This window comes from Ostrea edulis, chromosome 3, assembly GCF_947568905.1.
Source record: "Ostrea edulis chromosome 3, xbOstEdul1.1, whole genome shotgun sequence".
NCBI classification, from domain to species: domain Eukaryota; kingdom Metazoa; phylum Mollusca; class Bivalvia; order Ostreida; family Ostreidae; genus Ostrea; species Ostrea edulis.
The window spans coordinates 20,706,405-20,726,715 of record NC_079166.1 but is presented as its reverse complement, the minus strand read 5'-3'; positions in this window follow the sequence as shown (position 1 = coordinate 20,726,715).

The window sequence follows — 20,311 nt, the reverse complement described above, 5'->3', positions numbered from 1 at the left end:
GAAAATGATCTTTGATGATCGCGGCTTATCTCCCTTGCTGATGACGTCAAAAAGACCCACTGTGATGTAAACAACGATATAGACTTATAACATGGTATAACGAAGTATTAACTGCACAGCTTTGAAAAATGCCAAAGTGTGCTGCATTCAATTGTATCTACATATACACGTATTAGGTCGTAGAGGAGGTTGCATATGTACCTTTTCCCAAGGGATACCAGATTTAGAAGAAAAAAATATGGGTACAAAATCTACGACGCGATGGATTTGTTGCCATGAACACTGATACTTCACCACATCCGTCAGGAGCCAAACAAGTGGACACAAATGGATCAATTTAAAATCAGACGCTGTGTCAATCATTTTTTTATTTTCCAAAGACTCAGACAAATAAAAATAAAAATTAAAGTCAACCGCTTATAGTTAAAGTGAAGACACTGGAAGTATGTATTAAAGGTTGGTTATCATTGTAATCACAGAAAAACCACATTCCATCAATGAACGTGAACTTTGAATAAAACTACTTAAAATTATATTCTATTTTCATATTTTATCTACATTACAAACTCTATCAGCCAATGATATTCGTATAATTTCATGTTTATTAGGCGTGTACGTGTAATACAGCTCCACGTACACTAGTATCCCAAAAAATATGTAACTTTTATTTTCTTATTATCAATTATAAGATCTAGTTGAATTGAAATTGTATATAAACCTTTCGTTCTGAAATTCAAAAAGAAAGTCATGAAGTATAATTCAGAAATTATAACTTATACTCCATATACTACATCAGTTCTGATAACTGAACATGCTTATTAAAAAAAATTATGAATAGGCTATATTTTTTTTATTGAAATAATATTTGAACAGTGAAGATGTAAAGTGAGAAAGTAATTTACCTGCTATAGAATTAAATGCGAGCAATTTTTATATATAACTTACGATTGTAAAATATAGCCTACAAGCCCCCCCCCCCCCCCCCCCCTTCAATAAAACCAACGATTTGTCAATTTTATACTTAAATTGGGGCACACGAGGAAACACTAGCTGATTATGAAGAACCGTGCGCTAGTACAACATATGGCATCCATAATACATTTGAAACATTTAGGACATACATCTACAATAATATTTTAGCACTATTTCAATACTGTGGTTATAGTCTAGTCAATCTAGCAAGTCACCTCAAAGTAATTGCAACAGAAACAAACTCGATGGAATTTAATAAACAAAAGCGTGATTAACAACATACAAAAAATCGGACAAAATCGGACAATGGGAAATATTTCAAATTTAGACTTAAATGTTTTAGTAAACCAGCGATATTTTGTGGTGTTTACGGCACGCCGCACACGTAAAGGGGAGTGATTTAACTGTGGCAGTCATCGGAATAAAGTTATACACGACAATCTAAAGTGCATGTAATAAAAAACGCGATTAAACAGCTTAACAGTTGTATTAAAACGGTGATTTTAAGACCTATATACATACAATATTGCTCAGCATCTCATATTCTTTGCCGACTTCCATTCCCGAGGAACTTTCGGAACAAAGCCTCAAAATATTTTGTTTGACACTTTACTGAACTAATTTTAATTATGAAACATAATATTTACTTTAGAAGTTATGACTAATCAATTATAAATCAAATATTAAAGAATTAGTGTCAATTTACAAGGGGGAATTACGTTTGTTAAAAAAGAGAATGTGGAAAGCCATTAGGGTTAAAAGTTTCAGTTATTTTGTATCTTCATCATTTGAGCAAGCGTTTTGTATTAAAACTTTTATAAAACTAAGTAAGTAAAGTAATTTTGCTTTTCTTTTTCATATTCAGGTTTGGGGAGTCATTCATGGGTAATAATAATGATAATAAAACATTGATAATATAAATAATAAAAATCAATGTAAGTAAACACTTGCGCCTAGTATCATGATTTGATATAAAATGAACAATCTTAGAATCTAGTAGTTACTCTTTCTAATTAGTCTTGGGCTCACGACCTGCAGAACCACATCTCCTAGCAGCATGCGACCAGCGAGCTAGACCGCCCGGCCATCTATTCAAGACAAAACTTGTTTTCGATGACAACGACATTCTTGCCACGCTGGCACACGATCATTGAGAATGGAAATGGGATACAGTTACTTATCGTAAATATTAGGGGATCATACCAAATGCACATTGTATTTGAAATGTCTTTATATAAAGCACAGAAATAGCAACGAACTCTGAAATAAACATAACTGCCTTAAGGGACGAGATCAATGTCGGATGAAAATTTAAATTCAATTAGTTAGGGGGGGGGGGATAAAAACTCCCGTAAATTTCTGTCATCCGACATCGATTACACTTTAGTGGGAAAAAGAAAAAGACAAGCGACTGTTCAATACCACATAATAATTTATCATATTAATGAACATTTAATATATTTAATGTACACCTTCATTTATGAATAAACAGTAGAAAAGGCATACAGGGTGTTATTTATAATCGTACGTTTCTTTTCTTGTTATTCGATTAGTTTCAACATTTGTCATATTAAGTTTTAAAGGGGGGGGGGGGGTCTTGGTGAAAACTATGTGAACTTAGTTTTTTGTGAGACATTGAACTTTTGATCTTGCCCCTAAGTGAAGAATATCGTTAGAATAAGGCGTCTTTTTAGAAAACGAAGTTTGTCAATCCTTGCCATTTCTACATGCATTCACAGGATGCGACACAATGTCAAGAATGTTCGGCATCGAAACGGGTCTGGAATGTAAAAATGTAGATAAATCACGAACAAATTCTGTATATGATTAGTTTTTAAATGGAGGCAGGCTAATGACCAACAAGTTGATGGTGCAGGGGTTTAAACTGTCTCGTTTAAAGTCAGCATTTCGCAAATTCTATGGTCGTTATAACAATCTACTTTGCCAATACAATCTATCATTGGGTCAAATCTGTCTGACTTGTTTCATACCGATTGTTAGGCCGTTTCTGGCACACTGATATTGAATAAGGGTAACTCCGTTTGCCTGATCAAGATATAGGGCTCACTGCGGGTGTAACGGTCAACAGGGGGCGCTTACTCTTCATAGGCACCTGATCCCACTTCTGGTATATCCAGGGGTCCCTGTTTGCCCACCTCTCTATTTTGTATTGCTTATAGGAGTTACGAGATGGATCAATGTTCGTTATCTTCACCTTCCTAAATGAGGATTCCATAGAGAAAAAGATATCTTCTGGTGTCGATGTCATATCGACTTTGTACGATGGAATACCATAGAGACACTTATAGGAGATTTGCTTGTGAAGTATTGTCTAACACAATATCATTTTTATAAGTTCAGTCATTGCCACTAACTACTAACTACAACTGCAGAAGAGGAGCACTGCAAGAATTGTTTTTTCATAGAGTGGACTAAAGAAATGATTAATTTGGATCCTTCGAACTGGGGCTTATCACTGCATTCAGCAATTCTTGTGTCTGTTAAAACTAAATTACAAGTCACGCCAGATAAACTTTCGAACGTTTTTCGCTGTAAATACAAGGCGAATTGTGACACTAGCCGTTGCACTTGTAAAAACATGGACTGAACTGTACTGAAATTACTCAAATGATCACTTATATAATTATCAGGCACGTAGCAACAATGGCTCAACCCCCTTTTATCATTACATGCAAAGTTGATAAATGTTTACGTACAGAGGTCGATTTTTAGACAGATTGGTTGCCCTCCCTCCTCTTTAAAAAAAAAAAAAGCATTGTCGTGAAGTGTACACAGTAGAAGTGTAAAATTGAACTGAGAGAACAACCTTAGCCCCCCCCCCCCCCTCCACACACACACACACACACACACACACACACACACACACACACACACACACACACCATCAAGGATTTTTATAACTTTGGATTAAAATTTACTTGTCAATTTTCAGGCAATATTGTGAAATTATCTTAACCCCCCTCCCCTTTTTTACGATGCTGCGTGCCTGATTCATTTTGCTTTTAATTCTAGGTGACCATTGTTTTTAAAAACAGATTACTTCTGAAATTCTCGGTATTAATTGCACAATAATTTGGATAGAACTAAACGTCAATTACAGCTATACCCCCCCCCCCCCCCTCTTTCCCAAACTCTAGAATATAACGAAGTGCACGTATTAAAGATTTCTTTATAAAATCGAAGAAACTCAACCTTGTTTCGTCATAGATGTAGTACAAACTGTTAAAACTCAGCTTAATAAAGAATTTGGTAACGTAAGCTTTACTATACACTGTTTGTTTTAAAATACTACATGTATTTATGTGAAACGTAGGACCGGAATGGTAAGCGCGCCTCCAACTTCCGATGTAAGGGGAGCAACTGCAAAAATGTAGATCATCTTTAACAGACCAGTTTTTAAGGGGCACTTGTTCTGTGTTAACAGTTTATTTTAATGTATACCCCGCTAAATCTGCATGTGGTAACTCATATATATGCCTAATGGACAGGAAAAAGTATTTTCTTCCAAAATCCAGTTTTCAACTATTTCTGTTGGAAAATGAAGATTTCAGCCCAAGATTCGGAAAGGGAAAAAAAATTTTGGTGCAGAAAAGTTTAGTTGTGCATTTGGACATTTTATTCTTAAATTTATAAGATCAATGTTATATCTTCTGTAAAACAGTCATTTCCTATCATTTCCAGTTTTTCACTATTTTTATTTTAGAAAAAGGTAGGTTTTCCTAACTAAAATGGTATTATATATATATATATATATATATATATATATATATATATATATATATATATATTGCCAATAATATATATATATCTTACTTGTTGAACAGTTTTTAAAATAAATCCTAAACTCAATTTTTATTGGTAGCCTCAAATGTATGAAAAAATGTGGGTTTTCTTTAACAATTATATTTAAAAAAGCAAGATTTCACCCAAAAATTACAATATATTCTGCTGTCAAAAGTTTTAATCAAACATTTCCAGGTTGAAATTTGAAATATGAAACTTATTTTTACTGTATGTTACATGAAATGGACCTTTTCTTCAATTTCCAGTTTTTAGCGATTTTCATGAAAAAACACATAATTTTACCCCAAAATTCCAATTTTCCCATGGAAATACAAAAGCCGATTTTTAATATGTTGTTTGCATGTGTTTTCTTGCATGAATAATCAAAATTCATTTCTGTTGCAATTAGTTTGAGGTTTTGCTCATATATGAGCTAGATTGACTAGACTATTATTCGTATAAAAAGGAAGGTGGAATTACCATTACAGTTTTGAGACTATTTTTATAACGGTGAATCTTAAATGAAATGTACACCAGTTCATATTACTTTAAATATTTTTTAAAATGATTCTTAAACTTCAGTATGATCTGATGGCATGAAGTGTTGAAATCCAAAGGCATCTGATGTATGGACAGTACTACCACCCCCCACCCCCATTCTGAATTTTTTAGGCGATAATTTCTCCAAAATCTGTGGATTCCCTGTCTAACCCATCCCAATTTCGATTTATGTAATCGTTTGACTCCCACTTTTTGTAAGATTTAGAGATTGGCATTCTACCGGCTTTATTATTACCGGTAGAAGGCCAATCTCTAAAGCTTTCAAAAGTGTGAAAGGATTACATAAATCGAAATTCGCATGGGATAAGCAAGGGGTCCATACATTTTGGAGGAGAAATTATCCCCGCAAAAAGGCAGAAAAGGGGGGGGGGGTAGGTTAGTCGTGGCCATACTTCAGGAGCCTGTGCAGTATTGACTTCAATACCATCCTCTGTTCAAAAATGTTATTCGCTTCCCGTGCATTATTCCTGACTGGTTTAAACTGATATGGTTGAACCACAAAATCGGACAGTTCGTCAGAAAACAGTAATTAGTCCATATCCATTAAATAAAGTGAGATATTTCGTTGAACAAAAACGGTAGGCCTACACTATTTTCATTGCGTTGTTTACATCGATGGGTCGTTGTGACGTCACGAACACACCGAATCAAGAACGATAAGCGGGTAACAAATTCATTCCATGCACAAGTGTACAGCTTTATTTCTTATCGATCCAAAGACAATATTTTTTTATTAAACGCTATTTGACTTTCATTCATACCTGTCTTTATGTTTATAAAATAAAATACCACTGTTAGAAATTGTTTCATATGGCCTTTAAAGCATGACAATAAATCATTGTATATAATATTACTGTACAAATAATCTTAGTAAAAATGTATACCTAAGTAATAATTAAATATTATCGTTCATACATCGCGTTGCCATGAAAACAAGCTTTTACAAATCGATGTTTACATTACTGTTGCTGTACATTGCGTAATACTTTGATGTTGCAGAAATTCTGATCAATGAGCACATATATGTCACCATAGTAACTTGCAACATGTACACGACGACCCTTATACAAAATACAAAATAAAATAAGTTAACAAGGTATATATGGTAACATCTTTAACAAACATATCAATTGAATTAATGCAATTGTTTAGATGAATTCAATTAAGGACACGTGAGACATAGCTTCCATTAGTTCCCTAATTCTGTAACCGTGAAACCTTGTAAACAGGCATGCACATGAATTGATACAGCTAATACATACACTGCATAACATTTACTTTGAAGGAATTGGATTTAAATCTTAATACTCGAAAAATAAATTGCCCAGATTTAATGGAATATTCTAAATTGCTATATCTGCAAATATTAATCTGATGGGGTTTAAGAATCGCCTGATTTCCGTCATGCTTCGAATGAATTATATGAGAAAAATATCTTATATCTTTATTTATTGTTTCTTTATTTCAATTATCAGTTTCTATTGCTTGTTGATTTGCACATATATCATAAAGAACGTGTATATTGCAATAATATATTGTCAATTTAAATGTGTTCCTTGATTCATAGTTACAATTTTAAATTTTACTTATCATTATATCTAATCTTAATTGAATAGCATAACGACTGCCGTAACTGGAAATCTTATTTCCTACAGGTATGGCGTTCCATACTAGACTAGTGATTTTTGATTTTATACAAGTGACTACACATACTTTTGAGGAACTGAATGATTTAATAGTTTGCCTATCCACTGCCATTATAAATCCCGTGGGAATACGGGCTAGGATAGGTCCTCAGTACCCCCTAGTTTGTCGTAAGAGGCGACTAAATGGGGGTTGTCCTTCGGATGAAACCACAAAAACCGAGGCCCCGTGTCACAGCAGGTGTGGCACGATAATGATCCCTCCCTACTCAAAGGCCATAAGCGCCGAGCATAGGCCTACATTTTGCAGCCCTCCACCGGCAATGGTGACGTCGCTATATGAGTGAAATATTCTCGACAATATTCAATCAATCAATGCCCATTTTTTGAGAATTTTAAAAGATGTCTCGCATGTTTCGTGCCGGTTGTTAGTTTGTTCTCGGCACACTGATTTTGATTACGGATAACTCCGTTTACCTGATCAAGATATAGGGCTCATGGCGGGTGTGAACGGTCGATTGGAGGTGCTTACACTTCCTAGGCACCTGATCCCACCTCTGGTGTGTCCAGGGGTCCGTGTTTGCTCAACTCTCTATTTTGTATTGTTTATTGGAGTTATGAGATTGGTCACTGTTCCTTATCTTCGCCTTAATCTAACACAAGGCGTTGTTATAGTGAGTCCTTTAATAATATTTCCCTGACGGAGTTACAGACAACGATACATTGATCATCATACATAACGACCACTGCGTGACGTACATTACAGGAAGATATGACGTCGACACGAAAGTTATGGGCAAATACGCGTTTCTCGAAAAGGTTTTACGCCAGTTATGTATTGAGACTTTTTGAGCAGGATGAATACTTTACATACATATTTATATATTTACGGTATGTAAATATTGATCTTGTTCAAGAAATTGCAGGTATCTAAAATGGTTAATAAAGATGTCAAAATTACGCTTTTTGGTATTATTCTGAAAGCAAGGTAACTTAAAAGACCTCTTTACACTACAAGCACAAAGTTTTTAAAAAATGAAATGAACATAAAACATTATGAATTGTAATAATGAACTCGTATGAATTTCATGAACTTTGATTAAGGATTAAATTTCAGCTGTGAAGGGGGCCTGCAAGCTAGCTTACCACATATAGTCGTTTTAAAACCTCTTATCCTGGATTTCATAAATCTAAACATTTTGCCCTTAAACTTTTGTAAATTGGTGCATAGAATAATTTGGTGCGTACACCCCACATATAAAGCTATGATTAGTACACATGGCACACAGGTTTAGGAGTTATTCCGCTTCTGATTTCATAGATGAATGGTATACGTCGAATTCTGATTCCAGCTTTATGAACAATATAAAGAGATGCTGCCTTTAATTGTGGTGTATTTTCTATTTTAAACCAGACCATTTTACTTGCATATATTTATATTACAAATCGCATTTTCCTCTATGAACCAATCAATTTCGGCACGCGACACAATCCGTTCATATTGACTATGAACGGATTATGAACTAGCATAAAGCACGCGACTGAGAGAGCGTAATGATTTATTAAAATACAAAATGTGTTACAAAGATCTCGCAAGTCATACCTTGGATTAGGATTGTGAACTTACGTGGATTATCATCCCAATCTTGCGGTCTCCTAGCTCCAAAATACAGTGCACCGTACAATGTCGATAACAGGCAGGATGAGACGAAGTGTGACGTCATGTCCATGTTTTGATGTACGCCACAATACGATTGTGACAGAGGCTAGGAGTTCGTTTTATGCAACAAAGTAGAAGCAATATAAACGGATTTGGATTTGAGGCAAATTCTCTGGGAATCTCTAACACGATTCACAAAATTTGCCTCAAATCAAAATCCGTTCATACTGACAATGAACAGCTCAAAAGTGCTGTTCATTTCTTAAATAAACGCTTTAAAAGGTAGGATGAAAATGATATGTTATACAGACGTGTGAATATTATATTTCTGCACAAAACGACACAATGTCCTTTTTTGTTTCCTAAATAAAAAGGTGCAGATAACAAAGAATAAAATAATAATAATCAAGAGTTGGGCAAACACGGACACATGGATATACTAGTTACGAGATCGGGGGCCAAGGAGGAAGAATCATCTCCCGTCGACAGATCACATCCCTCGTGAGCTCTATTTCTTGATCAGGTAAATATAGTAATCCATTGTCAAAATCAATTTGTAAAGAATAATTTACTTTGTTTTGCTTGTGGGAATTATGAGATTGATCACTGTTCGTTATATTCACCTTTCATAATTAACAGTTGCTATGAAAATGTAAAGATAACAAAAAATAATCACTTTCATCTATCCAAAATTAAGAGGGACAAACACGGAAAACTGGTCATACCATATGTGAGATAATATGCCTAAGGGGATTACGTATCCCCTGTCAACCAGTCACACCCGCGGTGAGATCGTTATAACGACCGTAGACTTTGCGAAATGCTGACTTTAAAAGAGACTGTTTTAACCCCTTTACACCGATTTATATATCAGTAGTCTGAATCGCTTTAAAAACTGATCATATCCAGAACAAGCTCTTCCTTATCGAATCAACCGAGAGACATAAACACCATATAAGGAGATAATGGAATATTGCTACACACACATATATATATATATATATATATATATATATATATATATATAGACGTCATCTTATCAATGAAAATACAAGTCAGCTCTGTGGTAAGAAAGATGTACTTCAACATCAGGAAAATCTCCAAGGTGAAACACCATCTCAACCAGGAAGCGTGTGCGAAAGTCATCAATGCAACAGTGATATCCCACCTTGACTATCACGATGCCCTCCTGCTTGGCATAACCGATCGCCCCCCTTGTACCGACTACAAGTGGCTCAGAACAACGTTGTCTCACAAGAACATGCAACAGACAACATATTTCTCCGGTACTTCAACAACTACACTGGGTACCTGTAAGGCAACGTGTTGTGTTTGAAGTGCTGACAACCATACATAAATCAATACGCTCTTTCTCAGCACCTGCATACATGAGAGAGCTATGACCTGCTTACCAGCCACATAGGAACGTGATATTATCATCAAACCAATGGGAGCTAGTAGCGAAGAAATCATAAAAAATACTGTGCAAAAGCCATAAAAACACTAGGTGCACAATTGTAGAATAAACTGCCCTTGGAACTTCGAGAGCTTGAAGCACATGGAACATTCCGCAAGAACCCCAAAACACTCTTGTTCAAGCGTGAATATGCCCTGTGAATGTAAAATTCAGTGCAATATCAAGGATTCCATATGTAGTCTCTTGCAATCTGAATTTTGATCTAATATACGAATACCTTTGTGCCAATTGTATCTTGTCTAGTCAAAGTCAAACACTTTGTCATCTTCCTACCATGTTTTATTTGAATTATGTCTATTGTTTTATCATATCCTTTATAGGTCTTGCAGGTATTTTATTGGCACATGTTTATTATAATTCATTATTAGTACAAACATTGTACAGCGCATGGAAACTATATGAAAATGAATAAATAAATAAAATAATAATAATAATATGGAAAGTGAGCAATAGAGAAGCTGAAGTCACCACGTTTGTCATAAAATTAAATTGTTAGTTTGCTGTTAATATCTATGTTCAATAAAATATCAAAGAATGAAGCGATGTGGAAGATTCTGCAAGTAATCCAAAACAAAATTCCCAGATTTATATTAAAAATAGGTCCTATAACCAACATTTCTTGTCACATTCTAAACTATTCGGGCATATTAAGAGTTGATGCCATAACAACTCAAATACGATTTAATATTTCATTTTAATGCGCCGACTTATTTTGTGATCAATTTACACAAATCAAAAATGATAATGAAAATGCTACCAATATTTTTTGCTCATGCCTACGATAAAGAATCTTCTTGTTTTTTACAATGTCATTAAGGATTGCAATACATTGCCTTTAGAAACAAAAGGTTGCCCTCAAAGTCTTATAAAATTTATGTGTGTGTGTGTTTTATATGTATGTATCGAATACATGCTGTTTAAAGTACATGACGTTGAAGGCGTGTTGATGTTCCAAGAGCAACGGACAATGCATCCGAATCACATGATATCGTCTTTTGTATAGTACGAACTATTGCAGGTTGGTCATTGAATTCAAACCGGTTTCCATAATGGACAGAATCTAGAAAATATTTGCTATTGTTTTTAATATATCGTCGATATGGGGTACATTTATCGCCATACAAAATTAAAAAGTTTTTAACAATATACAATCACGGCCTAAATGATATAAGTGTACCTATTTGTGCCCATATATTTCCAGATCTGTAGTAGTATGGGCGCAGCCAAATGCATATAAGAATGTCAGATGATGAGGAAACCCCAAACTTAAACTCGGTGTAATATACGGGTTGTGTCGAATTTATGCGCGGCGTAGCATTTAAATCATAAAAACACCGATGTTAATTAGTTAAATCTTGTATCTTTTATTTTGAAACACGAAAATTCCCTTTATAAATGTATTGAGGGCCATCAACATATAGTTATTTCAATTCTTCCTTAATCATGACATTACATCACAAAAATGGCAACGGACACAAACAATTAGATTGCCATTTTTGGAGCACACTGTTCCTTTCTTGGTACAAGGGAAAAGGTTTGAATTAGATGGGTTAAGACGTACAAAAAACGCTAGCACCAAAACTACACTAAATTTAAAAACTTTACATTGTGAATTACATGTCTGTTGCTCTTGGCTTGTTAAACAGTGTTTTTTATTCGTCCAATGGGTCGATTACTCGTTTTGCGAGATGACACTTTTGTTACACCTTCACCAGGTTATAAAGAGTATACTCGTATTATATGCAGGAACACTGCCATTTTCCTGCGTGTTCATATTATTTATACGCATGACTTTTCAACACTATACACGACCGTTCATCAATATGAATTAAAGTCTAGACTTTCTGACATTATAGACAGTTGCTTCTTTAAAAAAAGTCATTGACTAGATTCGCGATGAACCATAATATTTCGATCAAAGGTAATCCGTAATGAAAATCGCATTTAAAGAACGGTCTAACAATTGGTATAATAAACGTTAGACAGCATTGAACCTAATAAGGGGCTAAGAATATGAATTAGATCGTTATAAGGACCATAGAATTTGTGAAATGTTGATTCTAAATGAGACTGTTGAAACCCCTGTACCATCAACGTATTTGGCATTAGCCTGTCCTTAGATGTACATGTAAACAACGCAACGTGCTTCCCTTATCATCGAAGAATATATGACGATTACCATAAAGGGGAATAATATAAAATCATGCACGATTATAGTTTTCAGATTTATAGCAAAATTGCATGAACATTTCTGAAATAATACTGAAAATACTATGTACGATGACCACTCATTTCTTGAAGAATTATTCTACTACATAAAGACCCAAGCTCTACCCAGAGTTATCGTTCCTTACACTCACTTACACCTCTGTCAACGTCTCAAGGGTTTTACAAGATTTTTGTAAAATGGCATGTATGCTCAAATAAAGTATGGTTTTGACTTCAGTTACAAAAATATACGTAAATAAATAAATATTAAGCAGATGTCAAGTCTTTTTGTGACACAAGAAACATTGATTTGGGTTGAAACGTGGATATTGGGTAGTTCTATTGCACCAGGCCTATACATAGGTACATGAAGAATATATAGTAATGGAAAAAAATCTACAAATAGTTGCTTGTCCTACATTTTCCCGATATTTTATAAAATAGTTCTTCGTTTTATTAGCCGTAAAAAAGTGGATTTACATGTGGAATAACATTGCTTATTTTGAGACGTTAACAGAGGTGTAAGTGAGAGCAAGGAACGACAACTCTGGGTAGAGATTGCATAAAGACCATGTATTCATAGATCACCTCACATGGAAATTTATCTCTAACCCTTCCTTTACGTTTTATTTTAGTGTCGACATTTTTACCTGGGAGTCGAATATTTCGTACGAAAAAAAATGCATTTCGGCTTAATTGCAATGTACTTTGGTTAAGACCCGGGGAAGACCCACAGTTCTATATATTTCACTCGAAGATTTTTTTTGACAGAGTCCATTCAATAGGGGAATACAAACACAACAAGCGATATTGTTCCATGTTTTAAATGGTCTCTTTGTTCCATATGGATTCATATATTGGAATAACAAGGAAGTCTGATACCCAGACAGACAATGCTTATCACCATTATATTTCTTATCCCTGTAACAACCAATATACGTCATAATGACCAACATATTACAATCCCTGCTATAATAGACATAATGTTCCTTTATAGGGCACTATCTCTGGGCTTTATCTGTTTGTAATTTCTTGAGAAATATGTCATTAATAGATCTCGTAAATGGACGACATCTTACTTTTAAATATTTTTAAAAGCTATTAGTATCTTCTCATTGATTTCATTGTCTCTCTTTACATCTAATTATATAGATTAGGTATTAAACTATTGTTACAATCTGAGATGGAAAATATATCGCCAGATATATTCTGTCTGTAAATATGTTGATTTTAATACATCTTTTCTTACAATTATGCGAGGCGCATATAATTTACTAATTCATTCAAATAACCAACATCGCTTTAAGATATTCACGTCGACGTAGAATACATTAGAGCTATACATGCATATGTTTTTCTCTTTTCACCATAGTGACTGTAAGTACATTTTTTCCTGATAATTGAATCAGAGTGCTTCATTGGTTTGGAGTGAGAGCGTTGATTTGCATCTGTTGAAACATAAAATTAATGATTTTAAAAAAGTGAATTAACGATAATTTGTACATAATGTGTAAAATAATATTCCTGCAAAATAGATATTGTTATCTAGCGTACATATACATAAACTGTCGAAGACTTTGAAGAGAATCAGTATTTTGTAGATAAAGCAAATGAATAGGTCATGTTTGTATCACTTCCTGGTTCCAATTGATTGTTATAAGAGGTGAACCAAATTATCAAAACAACAAAAGAATGGTTTGAAACCAATCAAACACCCGATGCCTACACATTTGAGGTGGAGGGAAATCCCCCGGTTTTCCTATTACGTGTATTTATCCATTCATCTTACTTTGATTTGACCTAAATAATTCATGTATAACAACCTGAAGCAAAATATTACAATGAAAAGACATCAAAATCAGGATACGGAGATTTTTCCCCACAAAAGTTATCTACCACTTGTGCTGTTTTTACTCTATTTCTAGAGCATATTTCAAAGCACTTATGTAAATATTCACATAGTTTTGTGCTCTGGCAAACATCTAAAATATACATTATTATCGATACACGTAGGTGTCTTGCATTGATTTAGCTGCCAAAGTCATAGTTGCCGACAGTTACTAAAATGAGTAGAAGAGCTTTACAATAAATACAAATCACCACTGTCATATCTTGTAGTCTGTTAGTGTAATTTTGACATTGCGGTATCTTTTGCCTACATATTTAAACAACGACCGAAGCATTATTGTATGGAATTAAATAATTCATTACGGGGAGAATGTTTACGAAATTTTCGATCAGTTGTCGATTTTTCCACTTAGATTTATTTTTTATTTATTTTTTTATTTATTTATTATTATTTTTTTTTTTACATTTTTAACACATTCCAGCATTTTAATCACAGTAGGGGCTTAATTTTGTTGACTTCCTAGTTGACAGACAATACCCCTTTAAGCTATTATTACAAACCATGACAATTGCGGGAGGTGTTCTGATAATAAAGACAAAAATAAACTTGACACAGTTTGAGAACGCGTTGTTAACACAGATTGCATGTAACAGATATCTCATTGTATGGAAATAAAACATTCCTTCAGGGGAAAACTTATATAATTTACTTGAAAATTGATCGGCGGTAGATTTTTTCACCCATTCCTATTTTTCTACAATTTTAACGTATTCCAGAATTTTAATCACAGGTGGGAATTATTTCTTACGTTCTAGTTGACAATACCCCTTTAAATGATTATTACAAAGTGTGCCTTTGTCAATGATTCTGATGCCGATTACACGAGGTGTTTTCATGATGTAATCAAAATATATACTTGACACGGTTTGTGGAAATGTATTTCAGCGCAGATCGAATGTAATAGATATCTTATTACAAATGTATTTTAGTTGGAAGTAAATTGTTGTGTTTCCCATACATAAGCACAGAACAAGGATAATAAAACGTAGTGTCAGTTAAAATCATACCTATGCCAAACTACTGACGCATCCAAGGGAAGTGGGATAATCGATTTGTGCAAAATTTGTAAACATGGAGTTCCTTTGGAGATATTACATGTTATTTCATTTTATTTTACTTTCAACCTCCTCCGTAACTGACAATATGTAAAACTTATACGATACCAATTTTGATGCACCAAATGCGCATTTCGGCAAATAATGTCTCTTCAGTGATGCTCAACCGAAATGTTTGAAATTCGAAATAATAAACTTGTAAGAGTTATTTTAGGGGGAAACAGATTGCCAAAATAATGATGGAGTCAAATTCGTCTAAGGATAAGAGCTATGCATGAGGGAGATAATCCTTAATTTTGAAATGAATTTCTAAATTTTATCACAGCAATTAAATATACATACGTATTTGCAAACTAGTAATGAAGTACTTATCTTCTGGGCTGTAGACACCCTCAGGAACTAACAGTCCACCAGCAGAGGCCTCGACCCAGGGGTCATAATGTAAAATGTATACTGTGTACCAATTTTGATGCACCGGATGCGCATTTCGACAAATAATGTCTCTTCAGTGATGCTCAACCGAAATGTTTGAAATCCGAAATAAAGATGAACTTGCTAGAGCTATTTTAGGGGAAAACAGAGTGCCAAAAAGTGTAATCAAATTCGTCTAAGGATAAGAGCTATGCATGAGGGAGAAAATCCTTAATTTTGAAATGAATTTCTAAATTTTATCACAGCAATCAAAATACACATTCGTATTTTCATCTAAAATGGATTAAAAGGGAAGAAAACGAACAGTGCTTAATCTCATAACTCCTGAAGATTCCTATCCAGACATAAATGCTAGAATGGGGGACGAGGTGTTTGCAGAACTGAAATCATTGCAGATTTTGAAATTTGATGGACCAAAAACATCTTTTGTGAAAAGGGGTTTTCCAATTTAACAAACCAATACAAACTTGATTTGTCTGGGATTACCGAAAAAAGGGTAATTCACAAGCATTCCTCAAGACATGTAAATAACATGACTTTGTTACGATATATAAGATGTTTCAGCATGCAATATTATATAATTTGTAGAAAAAGTGCATTTGGAGTTCTCCCTCTACTACAATACCTTGATGTGTCCTACAACAAAAGACTCGGATTTACTTCACTTCCGAATATCACTCATAACCTTAACCAGACAATTATTGATATTTTACATATCAATGGTATCATGTGTTTGACTGGAACAGGCTCTAAAATCCTCAGACATCATCTGATCAACATAGACAATACTAATCTTACCGAGATACACATTGAAAAGAACAGACTTGAACAATTAGAACCAGGTGTGAGTAGACATTTTCCTAAAACACTAAGAATATTGTCGCTCGGAGAAAATAAACTGATCCAAGGGAGATATATCATTGAGTACTTTTGTCTTGAACATCTTCATGTTCTGAACGTAAGTGTTCAGGTACGAAATGCTCCATATCCTACATTGATATTTGAAGACTGTGAGGAGAAAACCGATCAATGTGATTATACACTTCCAAATCCCATTAAAGGACAAAAAATAATTACAATCAAGGAAGTTGATACAACACAGAAAGCGTAGATGCAGGATTCTCATATCAAAATCTGAAAGAAAGCAACTATTCACATTTACATTACCTAAAGCCTTGGAAACAAGTGCAAGTCAGTTTCATATGAAGATTCCAGAATTCGGAATAAATAACTCTAGTTTACGCGAGATCTATCTACAGAACATTTTTTTCTATTCATGGAATGGACCTGTGCACGGCGAAGAGGGAATTCAAATCCTTGACCTGTCAAATAACTTCTGTTCTTACATATCTCTACATTTTCTTAAGTATGGTAGTGGTTTAAAAGTCCTTTTAGGGGGTCAGTTGACTAGTACACAGAAAAATGGAAAACCCATCATCATCACAATATGGAAGCTGACCCCCTAGCACCAAAAAATTACAAACAATACTGCATTTATACACAATGTAGAAAACTATTTAGCTTATTAGGGGGTCAGTAGATTATATCCTGTATGTCAAACAATTTGGCATCATAATGTGCAAGCTGACCCCCTACTGACAAATACAACAATAATACACAAAGCAAAACCCAGTATAAATGCCACCCAATAGCTGCCTGCCCACAAAAAAGGTGGGCATCCACCAACAAAAACGGCGGTGGTATGAAGGGGTGGATGGCGGGCAATGGAAGTGAACTACAAAACGATGACAATTCCTTTGTGTTGAAGTGAAATAAAAGCGTGGTGACCGAAAATTGCTTTGTGTTGAACAAAGCCTAGCGTCACCTTTGTTGAAAAAATCAATAATGGTCAGCTGACCAAAGGGAATAGAAATGATTGGCTAAGGCCCAACCAGAAGACTGTAAAGTCAGGTTTTAAAGAGAACTGTGTAAAAGAAGATTACATAAGTGTCGGTTAAGCACAAAGCTGCAAACCATAAATATATGATGCTTATGATGTAATTAATTTAACCGGGGAACAACTGATACATATTAACAACACAATGTACTTAGCCACATAAAGGTTATTATCTAGCAATAATCACTAATTGGTGAAAAATTATCGAAAGATAAGGAAGGGAAAATATTTGAAAATCTCATACCTCTAGAAAATCTTGATTTGTCACATGATAGCATCGTGTCGTTATCTGTTCAAATGTTTAAGAATATGCGAAAGGTGAAGACATTGAATCTCAAAAATAATTTGTTATCAATATGGCGGGTAAACATTGAGCATTTGAAAGAAATCAGATATATATACCTCGCACAAAACACATTTACCACAATTGAGGAAAGATACCGACGCTCATTTGAAACATTATTTCGAAAATCAAACCTTACTGTTGATTTATCTGGAAACAAGATTCTATGTTCCTGTGATAATGTAGACTTTCTGTCCTGGATCACATGTAATAGGAGAAATTTTGCCCACTTTGTAGACTATAAATGCTCCTTGACAAGTTCTGAAGTGTTTGATTTTACGAATTCAGAGCAGTCATTGCTGTCCTTGAAGGCAATTTGCAAATTATATCTCGGTATATACATCGTTACGTCTGTGACTTTAGCTTTTATTTTCAGTACAATCATTGTAATAACTCTACAGAAAAATAAATGGAAAATTCGTTACAAACTTTTCAAAGCAAAGCAACGTTTCGGAATAGTCAAGAGATATTCCAATGAGATTTATTCACCTTTGATTTATTATAAATAGCAGGCGTTGTTTTCGTATTCAGGTAGAGATTTATCTTTCGTTCTTGAGGAATTTATACGTCGAGTGGAAAACAACTCTAATATTCAACTTTACATCCGAGATCGAGATGATCCCGTAGGAGTACCCCGCGATGAACAACTTATGAATGCTATCCAGGACAGCAGGCGAGTGATCTGCTTAATATCAAAAAGCTATCTCGAATCGCCGTGGCGAAATTATGAATTGAATATGGCAAGGATGGAAGCTATAGAAGATTGGAATTCGTCCATTTGGTCATTTTCCCCGACGTTTACACCGACCGTCTTCCAAAATATCTTACTAACTTAGTTCTAAACAAGTGTTTCACGAAATTTCCCCAGGTGACATGCACACATGAAAACTTCTGGAAAACCATAAAAACCCTCATCAAGGAAGATTTTTAAAATGTACTTTGACTTGTTGAATGCGTTGAATTTTGATGAAAGATTTTTTTCTACATCTTTCACTCTTTGAAAGTTTGCATAGAGTATATGTTAAAGCTATCGTTGGAATGAAATAATTCATGTAGGAAACTCCAAACATCCTAGTATAGGCAAATGTTTGTTTTTATGATTTTAATTCAGTTTGTATTGCAAATTAAAATATAAATAAATGCATGAGTGTCCATACGTTTTTCACGTTTCTTCCAAATCTGTATTGTTGATTACAATTCAAGATTGTCATAAAATTTAAATCCATAATTACATGTATCTTCAAGGTGCTTTTTTAAATGTTTAAAAGTCTGTATTGCATGGCCATCAAGATACATGTAATTAACAACTTAGATATAGCTATGCATAAAAGATTTTCAGTATATTTCAATTTCAAGTCTACATCCTGTACTTCTTAAAAGTATACATCTAAATTTTTAATTACAAACTAGCTTTACAGTGCCTAGATATAGACCATCTTATGCTTAATCGAACTACGTGTTCTCGTTATTCATCTTCTTTCAACTATAATCCAGCTGAACATGTCATTATTGGTGATGTTGATATATTTAAAATTAGGACATGAAATCACTTACTTTTAAAGGTCGTAAATTCAGAAAAGGCCTTTCAATTGATGACATATTTTTTCTCTCATAAAAGCCTAAGATAACGAACAGTAATCAATCCCATAACACCTCTAATAAACAGACCTGGAGTAACGGTAATGTGTAATGGTAATGCATTGTAATCATTACATTTTTTGTAAAGCAATGGGGTGTAATATGTAATGCACTCATTTTTGAATTACAAGTAATTGTAATGTAATGCATTACTTTCATAAAAATGCCAGTAATGACCATTACTTTTCAATTACATTTGAATTACATATCAACATCATATATTTGCAAAGAGGTCTAAATTAGGGGGTTACTAACCCCATAATTTAGACCTCTTTGGAAATAAAATATGCGATATTACTATATGTATTTGAATAAACAGCAAAGTATTTGTTTAGGGCAGATATTGATACATAGTCATAGTGCGATTGACAATCACTCTGATTTCAAAGTTAACTTCAAATAAATTGTGTTCATAAATTTTCTTTGTATTTTTTTCCCCATTGTAATGAGTAATGTAGTTCATTACTTTAGCAAAGTAATTATAATTTAATTAATTACTTACATGAATGAAAGTAATGGTAATTGTAATTATAATGGTGAACATTTCAATGTAATTGTAATTTAATGCATTACATTTTAAAGTAATTGACCCCAGGTCTGCTAATGAATACAAAATTAAGAGTTGAGAACAAAACAGAGGTGGAATCAGGTACCGAGGAGCAGTAAGCATCCCGAATTCTGTCGAATATTATGCCAAACTGTGGGATGAATA